Here is a 16216-nt window from a genome sequence, read left to right on the forward strand (position 1 = left end):
TTTTAAGGATTTTTTTTCTAAAAAAAAAATAGCAACCACATCCATAAAACTATATGTGAACTACATGTTTTTGCTTTATCCTACATATTGGTGTTTTGATGTCCCTAAAAACTAAAATTCTTACACTGAAACTATATATTTTACCTTGAGACCAAAATATTGTCAAAAAATAATAAAAAAAGAACTTGCATTTTTGATCAAGAAAGGTTCTGGGAAATGCGCAGAATGCATGATTTTGCATACATTTTTCTATAGCTTCTTCGGGCCTTCAGCGGCCCCAAAACCCTGCACACGAAATTTGTTTAGTTATTTTATAATATACTTTATATTACTTTTAAAACAGGCTAGTGCCATTGTTTTACATGTATGTTAAATTATTGAGAGAAAAAAAATATAATTTATTTATAATTTATCTATACATTTACGAAAATGGAATTACAAAATAAAAAATACCTGAATATATATAGAAAACACTGATAAACTATATACCTAAGTTGGAACAGACTATATAATTGTGTGCTCATTAAACCTTTTGTCTTTTTTGTTTTCTTTACTAATAAATAATAGGTGTAATTAAAAGTGGGCAAACCAGGAGTAAACCATTTGTACAAGGTGTTGTTAATTAAATTAACGGACAATATATACCATGCCCTCTCAGCCGACGTCGTAATTTCATTTTTAATGAAAGAAAGTATTTAAAAGTTTCTCTCCCTGTGCAATATGATTTATTAAACTCATTAGGCAGAGCATTTTTTATGACTACTTGCATAATTGTTTAATCGTATTAAATTCTGTACCAAATTTATATTAATAATAAAAGTTTCAGATCTTTAATATTGAAAACGGGTTAAAATTATTTACTTGCATTAATATTGATATAAAAACATCCAGTGCGTTTTTTTTGTGTTTTTTTGTAGATCTAAGAAAAAAGCAACTCTGTTACACTAAAACAATTGACTAATTCAAATTGTCACATGGTGTCTTCTTATGTCGTGATCTGTAATTTATATATCCGCCATCCGTAATTATTATCTAAAATGTTTATTTGGCATGCCATACTCGATAGAAGTGCGGACGTGAAAGAAAGCACTCTTCACAAAAACGTGAACGGAGATTATATTTCGATGATTTCGTCATTTATAGCCCCCCCCCCCCGGCCCCCCATTTATAAAATATAATACGCGAATCTGAAGATCTGTATTATAATTGAATGTTGACACCGATGTCGATCTGTTGGATGTAGAATTTATTTTCAAAAAAGGTGTTTGTTTAGGATATACCATTCCACGGAGATTACATGCTTAACAAATTTCTGCAGTTTTCAACTTTGTTTAGTTTTCAAGATTGATATGATTTGGAATAAATGACGATTTAACAAAATTATTTATGGTAACCTTATAAACAAAATTATTTATGGTAACCTTATAATCAAATTTAACTCATATCACACTCTATGTTGTGCTAAATATTTATTCTTGCTTGGTCTTCTATCCGTTAACGGGAATTACAGGTTTACGAAGAAAACATTATGAGGGCAGGTACGATCACTATCGTTGTGCAATATGTAGATAATAAAGAAATATAAAAATCTCAGATATAAGTATAACAAGCTACGGGTATATAACTCGAAGTCGTTAGTTTTGCTTTGTTACGGTGGGACAAATCAGCGTCATAAAATGGGCGCTTTACCGGAGAACCAGTGAGTAGCGCAAAGCTAACAAAACCTGCGTTTCAGGAGTAAGTGCATGGGACCTATTTGTATCATGTTTTATGGGACCTATTTGTATCATGTTTTATATCTGGTTCTATTGCCAATGTTATTTAATTGATACTGTGTCTATCCAGTCTGTATCTGGATATAATATCCATTTCATTTTCAAAATGATCAAACGAAGAAAGTGTGGTTCTAATTTTGAAGATTCTTCTTCGTCTTCTAACATTTGCGGCATCTTGATCGAGAATAAAGCCATCTTAGATATGGTTTAATTCATAATCGCGGACAAACTACGATCGAGATACGACTGGGTATAGCTGTAGTAAGTTACGCCAGGATTTACGTATTATTTACGCTCATCTTAACTTACGACGGCTTTGTGAAACGGCTGTAAAACCTATGATTTATTTACGATGAACGTACGATGACACGTAGACTTACGAAGGCTTTGTGAAACGGTACCCTGGACCTTTTTCAACAAATTTTTACTTTAAGTTCTGACTTCGGTCTTATCCCATGTGTACAGTTTCAGTTGAAGGTATGGTTTGGCACTAGACCTTTTTTTAGCCCCTTCCAAATATGCATGTGCCTTCCTCCGTCATGACATATTGTGTCATTGAGTCTTTGTTCCTGTATTTCATTTTGTTTTTGTTGTAAATATAAATCAGGCTGTATGTTTGCATATTTGCTTTTTTTATACACTCGTCGTTTTGGAAATTAAAAAGAAGATGTGGTATGATTGCTAATGAGACAACTCTCCACAAGAGACCATATGACACAGAAATTGACAACAATAGAAGACGTTACTAAGTTGAAAAACTTGTGTCTAATCCATTTGTCATTTTTGAACAATAAAATATGTTTAAACTAACAACTATAGGTCACCGTACGGGCTTCGAAGCTAGAATACAGTGTTGCTGTTTACTGAAGTTACTCTTAGACTAGTAGCTCTGTACTGTTTTCTTGATGTTGGAGGTCCATAATATTTTTTTGACGGTGTTGTCCATGTACCATTTTGTAGATCGTACTTCTTGGGCATATGTTTTATATCGACACGCAACTAGAACTTTGGCTATTTTTCAGTTTAAGTTGTCGTCAGCTAGCAATTTATCTATTCTTTTTTCGGGCTGATTACAGATGTTGTTCAATAGTCCAAGTACTCGGATATGTAGTTGGGCTTCTGCTGGTAGTATTCCGTTTAGGATGTTGATAGTAACATCTGCTACATAAGTTGGTAATGAGAGTATAAGCTTATTAGTAGCTTTTTCTGGAAGTTTTCGATTAATTCTGGTGAACTTGTTTTTGGTAGTTTTTATCCATAACTTATCCATAGAGAAGTACTGGAGATACGTAACACGAATGACCGAATGACACTTGGAATGACCGTATGACACATGAAATTTTAATCTTAGTTTAAACAGTATTTATTAATGAAAAATTTTACAAGAATAAAGTATTAAAATATTACATGAAGTTTTAATCTAAGCACATATATGTGAATTTTAAACATTGATTTATAAATAATAGTACATTAAAAGTGTATGTTATAACTAAAACATGATTTATTTAAGCAGGCAAGTTCATAAAATGTTAATATGATTTCGTGGATACATCTGTTCCTGATTGCATATATACGATCGCTCAATGTGTTCAAGTTGGACTACCAAAGTGGGGCCCTCATTTGTAAAATATATTATAACTCACTGACACTCCATGAATTGAAATGTATTACATTTAACAGTCAACAAAAATTATTTTAAGTAATAATTTTGCGGTACGTTTTAAAACCGCTCAGGGCCTCCTGAGTGCACTCAGGACATGTAATAGATATTTTAGTGGGCGTTGAGGGTATGCGTCCGATAAATTATTTATTTTTTTATCTTAATATTTTTGTTTGAATAAAATTAATTGAATATTTCAGAAGTTATTGAAGTGTTTATTAACACGCGCCGTTATTTGGAATATGTCATGCATGACCGATGATCATATTCGATACCAATTATCATATTGATTAGGTCTATACAAATCCTTAATTAGGTCGTCTGATCTTTAGTAATTAGTGAAGGTAATCAACACATACTAGTTAACCAAGCAAGAAAGGTTTTCTTAGAACAAAAATAAAGATAAAAGTTGCAAAAAATGTTAAATAAACGTTTCGTTTTGTTTGTAATAATATTAAAGCCATTTGAGAATTTTAAGAAATCCATTCAGTTTATTTAATTTGAAAACGTTAACAAATATAGATCTAATTCATTGCAAAGTGTGGCGTCCTTCAGGGATCAAAACCCCGTTTTAACAACGTTTGTTTAAAGGTTAATTATGCATTGGCCACGTGTCGTTAAAAAACAAACTGATTAACAATATAATAGAGTTGTAAGGTAATAAATATTTCAGGTATTGGGCATTTGTCATTATCATGATTAGATTATCTAATTGACAACAAACACTTTATACAACTTACCAAGTTAGTACTAAAATGTAACACTTTGCAATAAATGGATGATAAATTCCTGCACCATATTTTACTCTTTTAATAGGGAAAATTAAGGAAAGAAAAACGGCGCGTGATATTTTTTTTTTTAAAGATTATAACTTTCTAAAAGAAAACTCATTAGAACTTCGAAATGGTGTATTTCAACTTTGCTTAACTTATTTCAACATTTTAGTTATTTGTCCTAGTTAATTGTGCGGATGCCAGATTTATGTAACATATTTCACTATCTTCATAAAGACAAATACGGATATAACATTCAAATTCTCTTAAAAAAAAACTCTCAAGACAAACTTCTAAATTCTAGATCCCTCTGATCTTCATTATTATCGGTACACTTGTCATACATGTACATCCTGAATAAATCAATTGTTATTTTTATCAAATTTGGAAATTTAAAACTTCTAAAACGTTTCCCGTAAGAGCGTAATCTTTCATTCTTCTCTATCTGTATAGATGCACCATTGCATCTATATCTTATCCCTTATGACCATGAAATTTTCCTCCAATGTGTCGTGGCTTTCTATTGGCTACTTTTTTCAGTTAATCGATTTTCTCAAAATTCTCAGATAATCCCGGATTATCTCAGAATTTTCAGATAATCCCGGATTTTCTCCAGTTAATTATTTATCTAATTTTGTGAGGAATATAATGAATTATCTCAAATATGCATTAAGCTGAGAAAATCCCGATTTATCTTAAAATTCTGAGATAAACCGGGATTATCTGAAAAAAATCGAGATAATCCCGGTTTATCTGAGCTTAATGTAAAATAGTGAGATAATGCTAGTTTATCTGTAATAATCCTAGTTTATCTGAGATAATCTAGGATTATCTATAAAAGTGGTTCAGGCGTGCCATAAATATGTATTTGTATTCTTTAATTGTTTCATTAATTAGATATCAATGTTTTACCAGATGTTTGGAAATTGAGTACGATTATGACAAAAATTTAAAGTCGTTGAATGTGCATTCATCATAGTTTACAGTGCTCCTACTTGGTTCAAATCTTAACATAAAATTACAAAGTAATTAATGTTCTGAGACTCTTAATTACCTTTCCAGAGCACCTGAGATCACCCCCGATTTCTGGTGGAGTTCGTGTTACTAAGACTTTAGTTTTCTATGTTGTGTTTTATAGGTTGTTGTTTGTCTATTGGTTATTTTTCGTTTTTTGCCATGACGTTGACAGTTGCCCTCGACTTATGAGTTTGCATGTCTCTTTGGTATCTTCCATCTCTCTTTTGTAGAGTTTGAGTTTGAAAATTTCTACGAATGGAACAAGTACTCAGAAACCATTATTATATCATTTGTGCAATAAAGACAGAAAAAATCAGAACTATTATACATATTTGTACCACATCTTCTTATTTTTGTATAAAAAAACAACAATAAAACAAAAACAAAAAGACAAACAACAGTCAGCAGAACACAAACATTATGAATGTGAGAAAAGGCCCGGATGAACTAAATAGCTTTAGGAAGGCCTGAAGTTCTTGCTATACTAGTGACGCTTGTTGTCTTGTTCAGTAAATATCCAAGAATATTAAGTCAAAATTCTATCTCATGACATTAGTTAGCAAATTCATAAGATATTAGTACATTTCTTACCATTAAACCACGATCGAATCTGTAAGTTTAAAATGAATATACGATACGTTTTTTATTCTTTCAAGTCACTCTCAAGGTGTTCACTTAGAATTCACATTGAACTTCCTGCTTTTTTTATTTAATGAAATATATTATTGCGTATAAAAAAATCTACGGAAGCGTCTTAGTTCCACTCGAAATTTTATCTTTCCTTAGTATATTTCTACCCATTTTTTACGCAAACCTTTGCTAGAAAATGCAAACATTTAACAGATATCGGCATAATCTTGCAATTCTTTGCATTACTTTGCAAATATTTTCATTATTATGCAAAGGTTTGCGGTATGTCGTACATGTTTGCATTATTGCAACGATTTGCATTATGTTTGCTTTATCTTGCAAAAATCTGCGTTATAACGCAAATATAGGAAGAAACTAATAAAAAAAAATTATCTGTCGCTAATACGCTTCTGTAGAAATCCACACATACATTTACAAAATAAACTAAAGTTTGGAGTTATTATGCATACACCATAACTATCAGATTCGTAAAAGTTCGGAAAATCAAACGAAAACAAATATATAACGCTGATCAAGTCCAAACCAAATACCAAAATATACTCCTGTAGACGGTTATATATCTTATCATTAAGGGAAATTTGTGAAATTAAAGGGACATAACTCCTCTAACAGTGCTGCTAAACCCAAATAAATTTGAGACAAATATCAAGGACCCAATACCATGTTAGTCCATAACTTCATGTACAAAAATTAAGATGTCAACTTTGTCACGAAGCGGATTCGCAAACTTGTCCCAAACAGTGTTATTTGACAAATGTAGAATCGTATACACCGATTTAACTATATATTCACGTGAAAGGTTAGAAGACAAGATTTTAGGATTCTGAGACCGTGTTGAACTTAACTGTGTTATTGCGTCCTGTTGCTATAAAATTATGAAATGTACCGATACCGATATTATTTTTAAATAAATGGGGAATGTGTACATGGGTAACAGATGATGCCCCCGCTTGCGTATATCGTTATAAAGGGACATAACTCAAGAACGGTAAAAGTGACGCTACCCAAATTCATACTTGGTCTGAGTTTTGTATTTATAAGCATTGTGTATAAGTTTCATAACATTTGGCTGTAGCAAACTTAAGTTAGAGATCGGAAACAAAAAATTCGGCATTTTTTTAATTTGTAAAGGGGCATAACTCTAGAACAGTAAAAGTGATATGCCAACAAAATTCAAACTTGATCTGTGTTTTGTGGTTATAAGCATTGTGTATAAGATTCATAACATTTGGTTGAGGCAAACTCAAGTTAGAGAACGGAAACGAAAAATTCAGCAATGTTTCTATTTGTAAAGGGGCATAACTCTAGAAAGGTAAAAGTGACGCAACCCATATTCAAACTTGATCTGTGTTTTGTGATAAAAAGCATTGTGTATAAGTTTCATAACATTTGGTTGAGGCAAACTAAAGTTAGAGAACAGAAACCAATTCCGGGACGTACGGACGTACAGACGGACAAGGGTAAAACTGAATGCCCCCTCCGCTACGGCTGGGGCATAAAACTTGCCTGTACTAGGATATCAATATTATTGTGAATACTATGATATCAATTCCTTTTTAGGCTGTAATAAAAAACAAAGAGAAAAGCAACATTAACAATAAAACTCTGTATCGGCAATCATTGTTGTAAAAAAAAAAATCTGTTCACACAAATATATATTATCATTATAAAATTCATTCAACATTCATAACAAGAAAAGACGGTTGCTTCAGTAAGTCAGTAGTATGTTGTAGATGAAACACAACATACTAAGAATGATAAATGGTTGTTTCTGATTAGAGCCACTTGTGCTCTCCCCTTCGGGAATCAAAGCAATGACTCGCGCTGGACTTCCACTTCCGTCTTCAGTTTTCATAGCTCCTATTGAAATTATAGTCCCACTGGCCGGTATTCTGTCCAAATAAGCTACGTTTTCCAAACCGCATATGTTTTCAGAACTGATCAGAACATGAACAGGAAATTTTCTGCTCTGTCCGTAATCCAAAGATGGGGAGTCTACACCAAGTACGTGAATGGTGCGGTGTGCCACCATCCAGGCTACCGTGTCTTCGTGCCAAGATGGAAAGTGAAAGGTCTTTGTATCAAGCGGATCTTCTGTGTGGAAAACACGTTTCTTATCAGGATACTTTTCAAACCAACCGGAGTTCATAATAACTATAGCGCCATTAGGTATACGCCCATTATTCTCTTCCCATTTTTCTATATCAGCTACAGTTACCCGATAGTCGGGATCATTTTTTACATTGTCTTTTACATCAATTATGACTCCTGGTCCAACTAGGTGGTCAATAGGTATTTGATGTGTAGTCCAGGAATATTGGTTGAAATGAACAGGTGCGTCCAGATGGGTTCCAAGATGCTCTGTTGTTTTAAGTGTATATGCAGCTACCCTGGAAAATATTGTCAGGATTTAATTCATGTTTAATCTCAAATTTGTTGATTATAGATTATAATAAATACGCTATTGATGGAAGACAATTATTTGATCGATAGTTGATTGTAGATTGCTGACGTCGTGTCTGGACAAAAATCACGGACACAATGTCATATACAATGGTTAACTAATTACAAACTGTTCGTTTGAAAACTAGAGGCTCTAATGACCCTGTGTCGCTCACCTACATCTTCAACAATGGCCACTTTTGAGTAAAAATCGTCATTTAAGGGGAATTACTCTATTCTGAGTTAACTCACAAAATCAGGCAGGTTACCGTATTTGTAGATTTTTTCCATCTGATCATTATCCTGTTAAAATGTTTCTATTTGATCATGATCCTGTTAAAATGTTTCTATTTGTCTATTATAGTTTTCAAGACAATAGCGGAAAATGGTAAAATTAATCAGTAAAGGGCAATAATTCCAATAACGAGTCGACTGAAGATTTAGGCCATTATGGCATATTTTTAGATCTTGTCTTGCTTATCATTTTTGTTTTAAAATTGTCTATCTATTATTGGCAAAAATGCAAAAATGGGAAAAATTGTCATTAAAGGGCAATAACTTAAGTACAGAGTCAACTAACGATTTCGGTCATGTTTGACTTATTTGTAGATCTTGACCTGCTGATGTTTTTTTTTTTCTTTTTTTTTTTTTTTTTGCTTTTTACAATTTTTATCTATCTATTACGGTATTCAAGATAAAAGGCAAACATGCAAATAATTCGGAAAAAATCGCCACTAAAGGGCAATAACTTCAATAAGGTGTTGACTGGCGATTTCGATCATGCTGACTTAATTGTAGATCTTGTCCCGTTGATCATTTTTGCTATTTTAAGTTTCTGCCTATCTAATATAGTTTTCGAGATAATAGGCAAAATGAAGAAATAAAATGGTAAACTTCGTCGCTTAAGGGCAGTAACTCTTATAAGAAGTCGTCTGACAGTTTAATTTCAACAGAGATTATGTAGATATCCTTATCTTGAACATTTCTGCTCCATCAGATTTTATTTATCTATAGCGATTTTCAAGACAATAGACAAAAATTCCAATTTTAGTCACGTCGGCAGGCGGGGTGATCGGACACATTTTTTAAACAAAGTGCCTTATCGATGACTGTGGTCAAGTTGGTTAAATTTGGCCAAGTAGTTTCAGAGATGATCTATGTAAAGTTAACGGACGACGGGAGAAAGCGATAGACGACAGACGCCAAGTGATGACAAAAGCCCACACTGGCCCTTCAGGCTAGGTGGGCTAAAAATGGATTTCATTTCTATAATTGATTTACAACAACTTCAATGAAAGGATCGAAGCTTGCATTTGTATGGAGTTCATCTGGAAAGTTCGGACGACTACATTGCTTCGAAGTTGTGATCCACCCATATACCTGTCACAATTTACGTCGCAAAACAATGATGCTACTGACTCGAAAATTACCAGTTAACCAGTTGCTAGCATTTACGTAAATTGATATCCGGTAGATAGTTGTGTCATTGGCAATCATACCCTTTCTCCTTATTTTTATAAGGACTCCGAAATCAGAAACTCGTGGAAAATGAGGGGGATAATTATAGTCATGTTTTTTTTCCTAGTTTGTATTGTGATAATAATAAATAATTCAAATTGTCTTTGCTATCTTTAACAATTAACGCAATTGGCAATTTCATGAATCGCTTTTCTTTTAGGATATTCGACGAGAAGCTCCGATGTGAAAATTAGCAAGCTTGAAAAAGAAAAATATGTGTTAGAATTTGAGAAGATTGACATTTTTAAGAAACTCATAGCATTTATATAATTAGTACTTTATTTGTTATATAAGTGCAAATATAGGAAGACAATATCTCCAAGTCTGTTGCTTTAAACATTTTTTTTTCGCATTTGCGTTCCGTACTTCATTCCCAGACTATTTCGAACATTTAGCCTAAGTGAAAATTTCTGGTGAATATTGAATTAACTCACCATAAATCGTCTCCATATTTCCCTCTCTGACTATAAATGAGCTCATATCCCGTATGTGTTGGCCAGTAAATAGAGTCGTTTCCATGAATATGAGTCAGGTCCACAACTTTGTAATCAAAGCAATGCCCACTATATAGTAGCACAGTAAACGTTGCTAGGATGAATATCGCCATTACAGTTTATACAAACTCTGCAACATTATCTGTTTAAACCAAATTATCGCGAGAAGTTACCGTCTGTGTCATGTAAAGTAGGTGAGTGTCTATATAAACAAACGGAATTTGTAAAGCTTACCTAGACCATAGAGCTACGAGAGCTATTTTTAATCACTTGCATCATTCAATGGGTTTTAACAGGTAGCACTGAAATCCCGTGTAAGAATTCCTCATTTGGTTACGATCGGATGAAAGCTTTACCGCCAGAGGAAATGATTGATTCTTTTGGCAAAATTATAAAGAAAATCTCCATTTCGAAACCTGCAAGGGAAAATGTATTCAATCTTTGGGAGATTGATGATTTGAACATCCTTTATAAAGTAAACGATCATATTCGTTTTCGATTCATTTCAATGATCGGATTAAACGCAGTCGCCATTTGCATTTCATAGCTCTTATTTAAACCGTACAGAAAGTCAAATTTATAATTTCATCTATTTATCTATTTGACAACATTTAATCCAACTTTTTAGGAATGATGTATGGAAATTCCTTTAAAATCGTCCTCATTTTGTTACGACCTGGTGAAAATCCTTTTTTGGTTTCGCAAATGTTACAAAATCTTTTATGTAACAACAAGGCGCAATGTTTTGAGATTGATCATTGATCACGGCTACTAAAATCAATTAAAATTTACTGTTGATCGGATTGAGATAATGAACAAAAAAACGAAGTGTCTACAAAATTAAGCCACATGATTTTTTAACACACATAAGTCAATATAATATACTAGATAAGTATACAATCCAGGTGAGCAGATACAGTTTCCTTGGGCCTCTAGTTTACAGTAATTTATTAGTGTGTTTTTCAAGGATCCGGTCACTTAACTATGCTTTGCTGGTATAAACATTTGCAACCCTGACACTGAAGAGCTATCATTAATCATTAAGATGAAGGTTTTTATAAACAAAACATGTGATTTAATGAAGAGAGATTCCTCAACACATTCAACAAGGAACGATATCAGTAATATATCATTGAAGATTTCTTTTCCGAATGTTTATCAAAAAGTGTATTTATATAAGTGTAATCATCTTCTTGAAATGTTGAAGAATTTTTAATCAAACTATTAACTCAACATGTTCAATGATGCTAATAATTGTCGTTGAAAGTTTTTGATTTAATATCATGATTTATCTTAAAACTTTCGTGAATTGTTCCGCGGAACTCTGTGTCTCGATTGCTATTGCTGCTGTCAGAGTAAAAGTGTAATGTAGACTGCCTAAAACTAAATCCTTTTAAAATACAGGGGGGGGGGGGGGGGGGGGGGGGGGTGTTCTTCAGATAATACTTCTTGATCTAGAATCTGCTTCTGTGTCATTTGGTCTCTTGTGGAGAGTTGTCTCGTTAGCAATTATACCACATCTTCTTAATTTTATATTTAACCCAGACTGTTTCGTCATGTAAACTGCAATAACCTAAGTCAATGTATCTGTAAGATACAGAAAATTTAAAAAAATCAAACTTTTGCATGTCGAGCGAAGGGAAACAAATTTTGGACGATTCTATACTCAATTTTATAAATATCGTAAAAAAACAACATGATGATATTTTTTGCCGATCAAAGGAGGGACGTACATCGACGATGACGGAATATAAGATCGCTATGTCTCGCTTTCGTAAGCTACGAAAGTCCACAAGATAAAATTATTTCAATACTAAACGAAAGTAATTATGGCAGACAGCAAGCAGTGACGTCTACTGGATTACAGGCTCCTGACTTTAGACTTTGCGACAGGGTTACACATGTTTAAAAGTGTTCAGTCCTTCTTTAACCTGGGACACTGGTGTTACAATACAATAAAATACTGAAATGGTATGTTGTGGGCTGAAGTCAAGGTCATCTACAGATGTAGAATTGCATTGTTTGCATGTTTTTATCTATCAAGAAGGTATATTAGTTCTTTCAGAAATAAACATTATACATACAATTGAAATTAATCGTCATCTATAAAACCTAAAAGATTCTTGCAAATTATTATAAAAAGATCCCTGTTGTTTAAAACGACGAATTTACATATTTGTATGGGTAAATAAATCACTGTGTCTAAACTACCCCAGCAACAAATGTTTGGACTCAATGGTATCTAATATCCGGTACGGTAACGGACCATCAACAGACAGAGAAAAGGTAGGATTTCTGTTTATTTATTTGTTATTTTTATAATATTGAAGAATATAAATACATATAAACTATTTTCGATCACTGTGACAAGTAATATTTTCTACAGCCGTTCACAATGTGTAAAAAGTAAACAATTACAGGTATAAGACTATTCTTATAGAAAATATAAATTGTCACTTTAAGAAGTCCCTCCCCATCCCCCCCCCTCCCCTCCCCCCAACTTTTCATTCTACTCCTACGTCACTGATATGTATCAAAGAAATAAGCAATATTTTCACTCGCACACAGATTGAAGAATTGAGAAGTGCTAGTGTTAACGGAAAATCCCTATTTTATTAAAGACTAAATATTTCCAAACATCGTAGTACATAAACTGATATGGACATTTTTGTATTCAATCTGTTTAATTATGCAATGGTCTATTAAATGCAAAATGTATTATTTTCTTATCAAAAACGTTGTACAAGTCAGATACAAAACAAAAGCGACAAAAGAAACGGTATAGTAACAACCGGCCATTTAGTTTTTTTCTGCACTTGTAGTCAGGTCAAGGTCCTCGGCTACCGCCTCGAACATTGACTTGACCACCCGTGCAGAAAAAAACTATACGGCAACGGTTGTTTCCAGCCTGTTTTTTTATTACCTTTGTTTTGTATCTAATACCTAATGCAAGTTTTAACACTTGACCACGCACATAACATAGCCGTGGGATTTTTAACTTTTCCCCTATTTTCAGATTCAAGAACTTTGTATCTTATTTGGACCCCAAACCATATTTCAACCCCTCGATTAGCCTTCACCTATACTCAACATCTTCACTGTCAGAAACATATGAAACCTGAAATCACTTTTGGACCTTTCTGTTTCATATATAAAAGACTAGAATTAAAAAATGTCACTGTTTGATCACCCCTGGTCCATCATATCAATTTGGTCCAAAAAATATAATTCCCGTACTGTTATCTATACTCCTTTACCTTACATTTGATATATGACAATGATTCAAGAATTTTATTTTGACCTTTGGTACATTTGGACCCCAAAACCTGGTCTAACCCCTCTTTTTGCCTGGATACAGATGCAACTATAATTTCAGTACGGTCCAAAAAATGTGAAATATAATATTCTTAGACGTTTCATTTGATATAGAACATGATGATTCAAGAACTTAGGCTTTTGGTACATTTGGACCCTAAATCAGGGTCCAATCCCTTGATTAGCTTAGATCCAGACGCAACATTTTAGTACAATCCAAAACATGTTAAATCTGAAACCCTTACTCTTCATTTGATTTATGAAACTATGAAGAAGTCTGTCTTGGTACAACCCTGGTCTACCACATCCATTTGGTCCAAAAGATATGGATCCCAAACAATGGTCCAACCCCGCAATTTTATAAATCTACATCTGTTATTTGAAGATATGACCTGCTTAATATGATTCCAGAAACACATTAAATGTTGGCATAGCTAATGATGTAACAAATCTATAAATAACCTGATTAGTAAGCATCGTCTGTCGGCCACTTTGCAGAGCAACAACAATCTATTTATAAATAACACTACAGGTCATACGCCTGGAAAATAAATGTTCACACGCTTTTGTGTAACATTAATACAGATGCAATTTATAATTCATAAGCAATTTTATTAGGAAACAGAAAGTGTAATAAAGAGTATTTTATATAAAACTACACAATCACACTGTAATTTAATTTGTGGAATGAGCTAGAACTAGATTTTAGAGTTTAAAGTTCGTCATAACGAAAAGCCCATTGCACAATCAAATTCATACAATTAATTTCTGGATTCATATCATTAATATGAATAGCGAGAGTATGGTAAAGAAAGCATACAGTGAAAACTTTTACATGTCTAATGGTTTTTGTAGTAAAATAAAAGTGTTATTAGGTAAACTTGGTTTTCAGCATGTTTGGGAAAATCAAAATACTATGTCAAAGACAAAATTACTTTTTTCAGTTCAAAAGAAATTAGAGGAGGAATTCATAAAATCATGGAAACAAGCTCTTTTTGTGACTCTAATAAAGATAGTAATGGTAATAAACTAAGAACGTATCGCAAAGTTAAAAATAATTACGAATTAGAAAAATATCTCCTACTGGACCTTAACAAAAAATGTTATTTCTAAAATGGTAAAAATAAGAATTAGTAATAGCAAATTACTAATAGAAGTTGGTAGATATACTAGAACACCTTTAGAACAGAGAATTTGTCCACTTTGCAAGATGGAATTGAAGATGAATTTCATTTCCTCATTAAATGTAAAGCGTTAGAATTTAATAGAAATATACTCTTTTGTAATTTAAGTGATATAGTTCCATCTTTTGTTAATATGTCTGAACAAGATAAATTTAGTTTCATTTTGAAAAGTAATGAATCTGACATTTTTACTGTATGTGTAGCTGGAATAAGCGATATGTATGATTCGAACATTCATTTAAAGCAAACACAATGTTTTTAAGAACTGTTGTAGTATCACAGCTTATTGTAATAGCTTGAAGTGATAATATAGTATGAATAACACCTCCACGCAATGTAGATATAAAATATGTGTCTCTTATCATTGAGAGAACATATCTCTGTATATTTGTTTTTTGTTTATTTTTGTCTGTTTTTGTATTTGTATTTTGTAAATGTCAGCTGGTATCATTCTTGTATTCGAATTTACACCAATAAAATTATTTGATTTGATTTGATTTAATTTATTCTCGCCAATATATCATCTGCGTAGGCCTAAGGGCATACGCGAAAAAAACTATAAATATAATCATTTAATGGATTTTAACAGACTTTACAATTAGCAATTATCACTAACAGGACTAATGCAATTTTGTACTTTTGTTGAAAGTATGACATTTCACACTACTTTTAATTTTAAATCATATGTGTGGTCCTGGGATTAGCTAGTGCATGTTTGATTTTCAGTTACTTAACATTGATGTTTATTACCGATATCTTACGTTTTAATTATGAAAATTGATTTATTTTATTTCTTTTTATAATTGCATACGCTTTATCATGTTTATCGTCCAGAATATGAATGTAATATTTGCCGCATGACGTTAAGTATAATACTCAATCAATCATACAATCAGGTCATTATTTACCCTATTAAAATGCAAACTACAGAATACTTAAACATTTAATTCGTGTGTTGTGGTGTCAGGATTGCCCAAAGAAAGACCTCCCTGCGGTCGGTCTTTCATTTGATCAATCCTGACACCCTCGGTGTGCTATACAACAAGAAACACCTTAGAATATGCATTATCTATAACTCCAACTTCGATGGTACATTATTTGATAACTTTTATATTTTTCATTCTGTTATCTCTCTTTGATCCTGTAACAAATGATTTGTACTAACTGATGAATTGGAATAGATACATGTAAATGAGTTTATCTTTATAAAATCTTTGAGTTCTTTCTTTAAAAAAAATCACGGTATCACAGCTTCACATGTATATTTATGTGCTGTACAAAGAATCGCTGCATCTGTTGTAGTCTTCATTTTAAATGCAATCAACATGAAGTATGTCAAACAAGAGTAAAACAAATTTTCACTCACGCAAAGTCCATAACGGTATTA

At 32.6% G+C, this 16216-nt stretch overlaps 1 long non-coding RNA gene across 1 annotated transcript; it reads right to left on the reverse strand.

Annotated features, from left to right (window-relative positions):
• Window positions 1-7467: 7467 nt before the first annotated feature.
• LOC127719505 (uncharacterized) lies at window positions 7468-10794 on the reverse strand. The gene is made up of 2 exons (XR_007990335.1): window positions 10271-10794; window positions 7468-8266 (listed from the first exon to the last, which is right to left on the reverse strand). It is a non-coding gene; the product is annotated as an uncharacterized LOC127719505 (long non-coding RNA).
• Between the last annotated feature and the right edge of the window lie 5422 nt (window positions 10795-16216).

Source organism: Mytilus californianus, unplaced genomic scaffold (assembly GCF_021869535.1).
Source record: "Mytilus californianus isolate M0D057914Y unplaced genomic scaffold, xbMytCali1.0.p SCAF_11, whole genome shotgun sequence".
Classification (NCBI taxonomy): domain Eukaryota; kingdom Metazoa; phylum Mollusca; class Bivalvia; order Mytilida; family Mytilidae; genus Mytilus; species Mytilus californianus.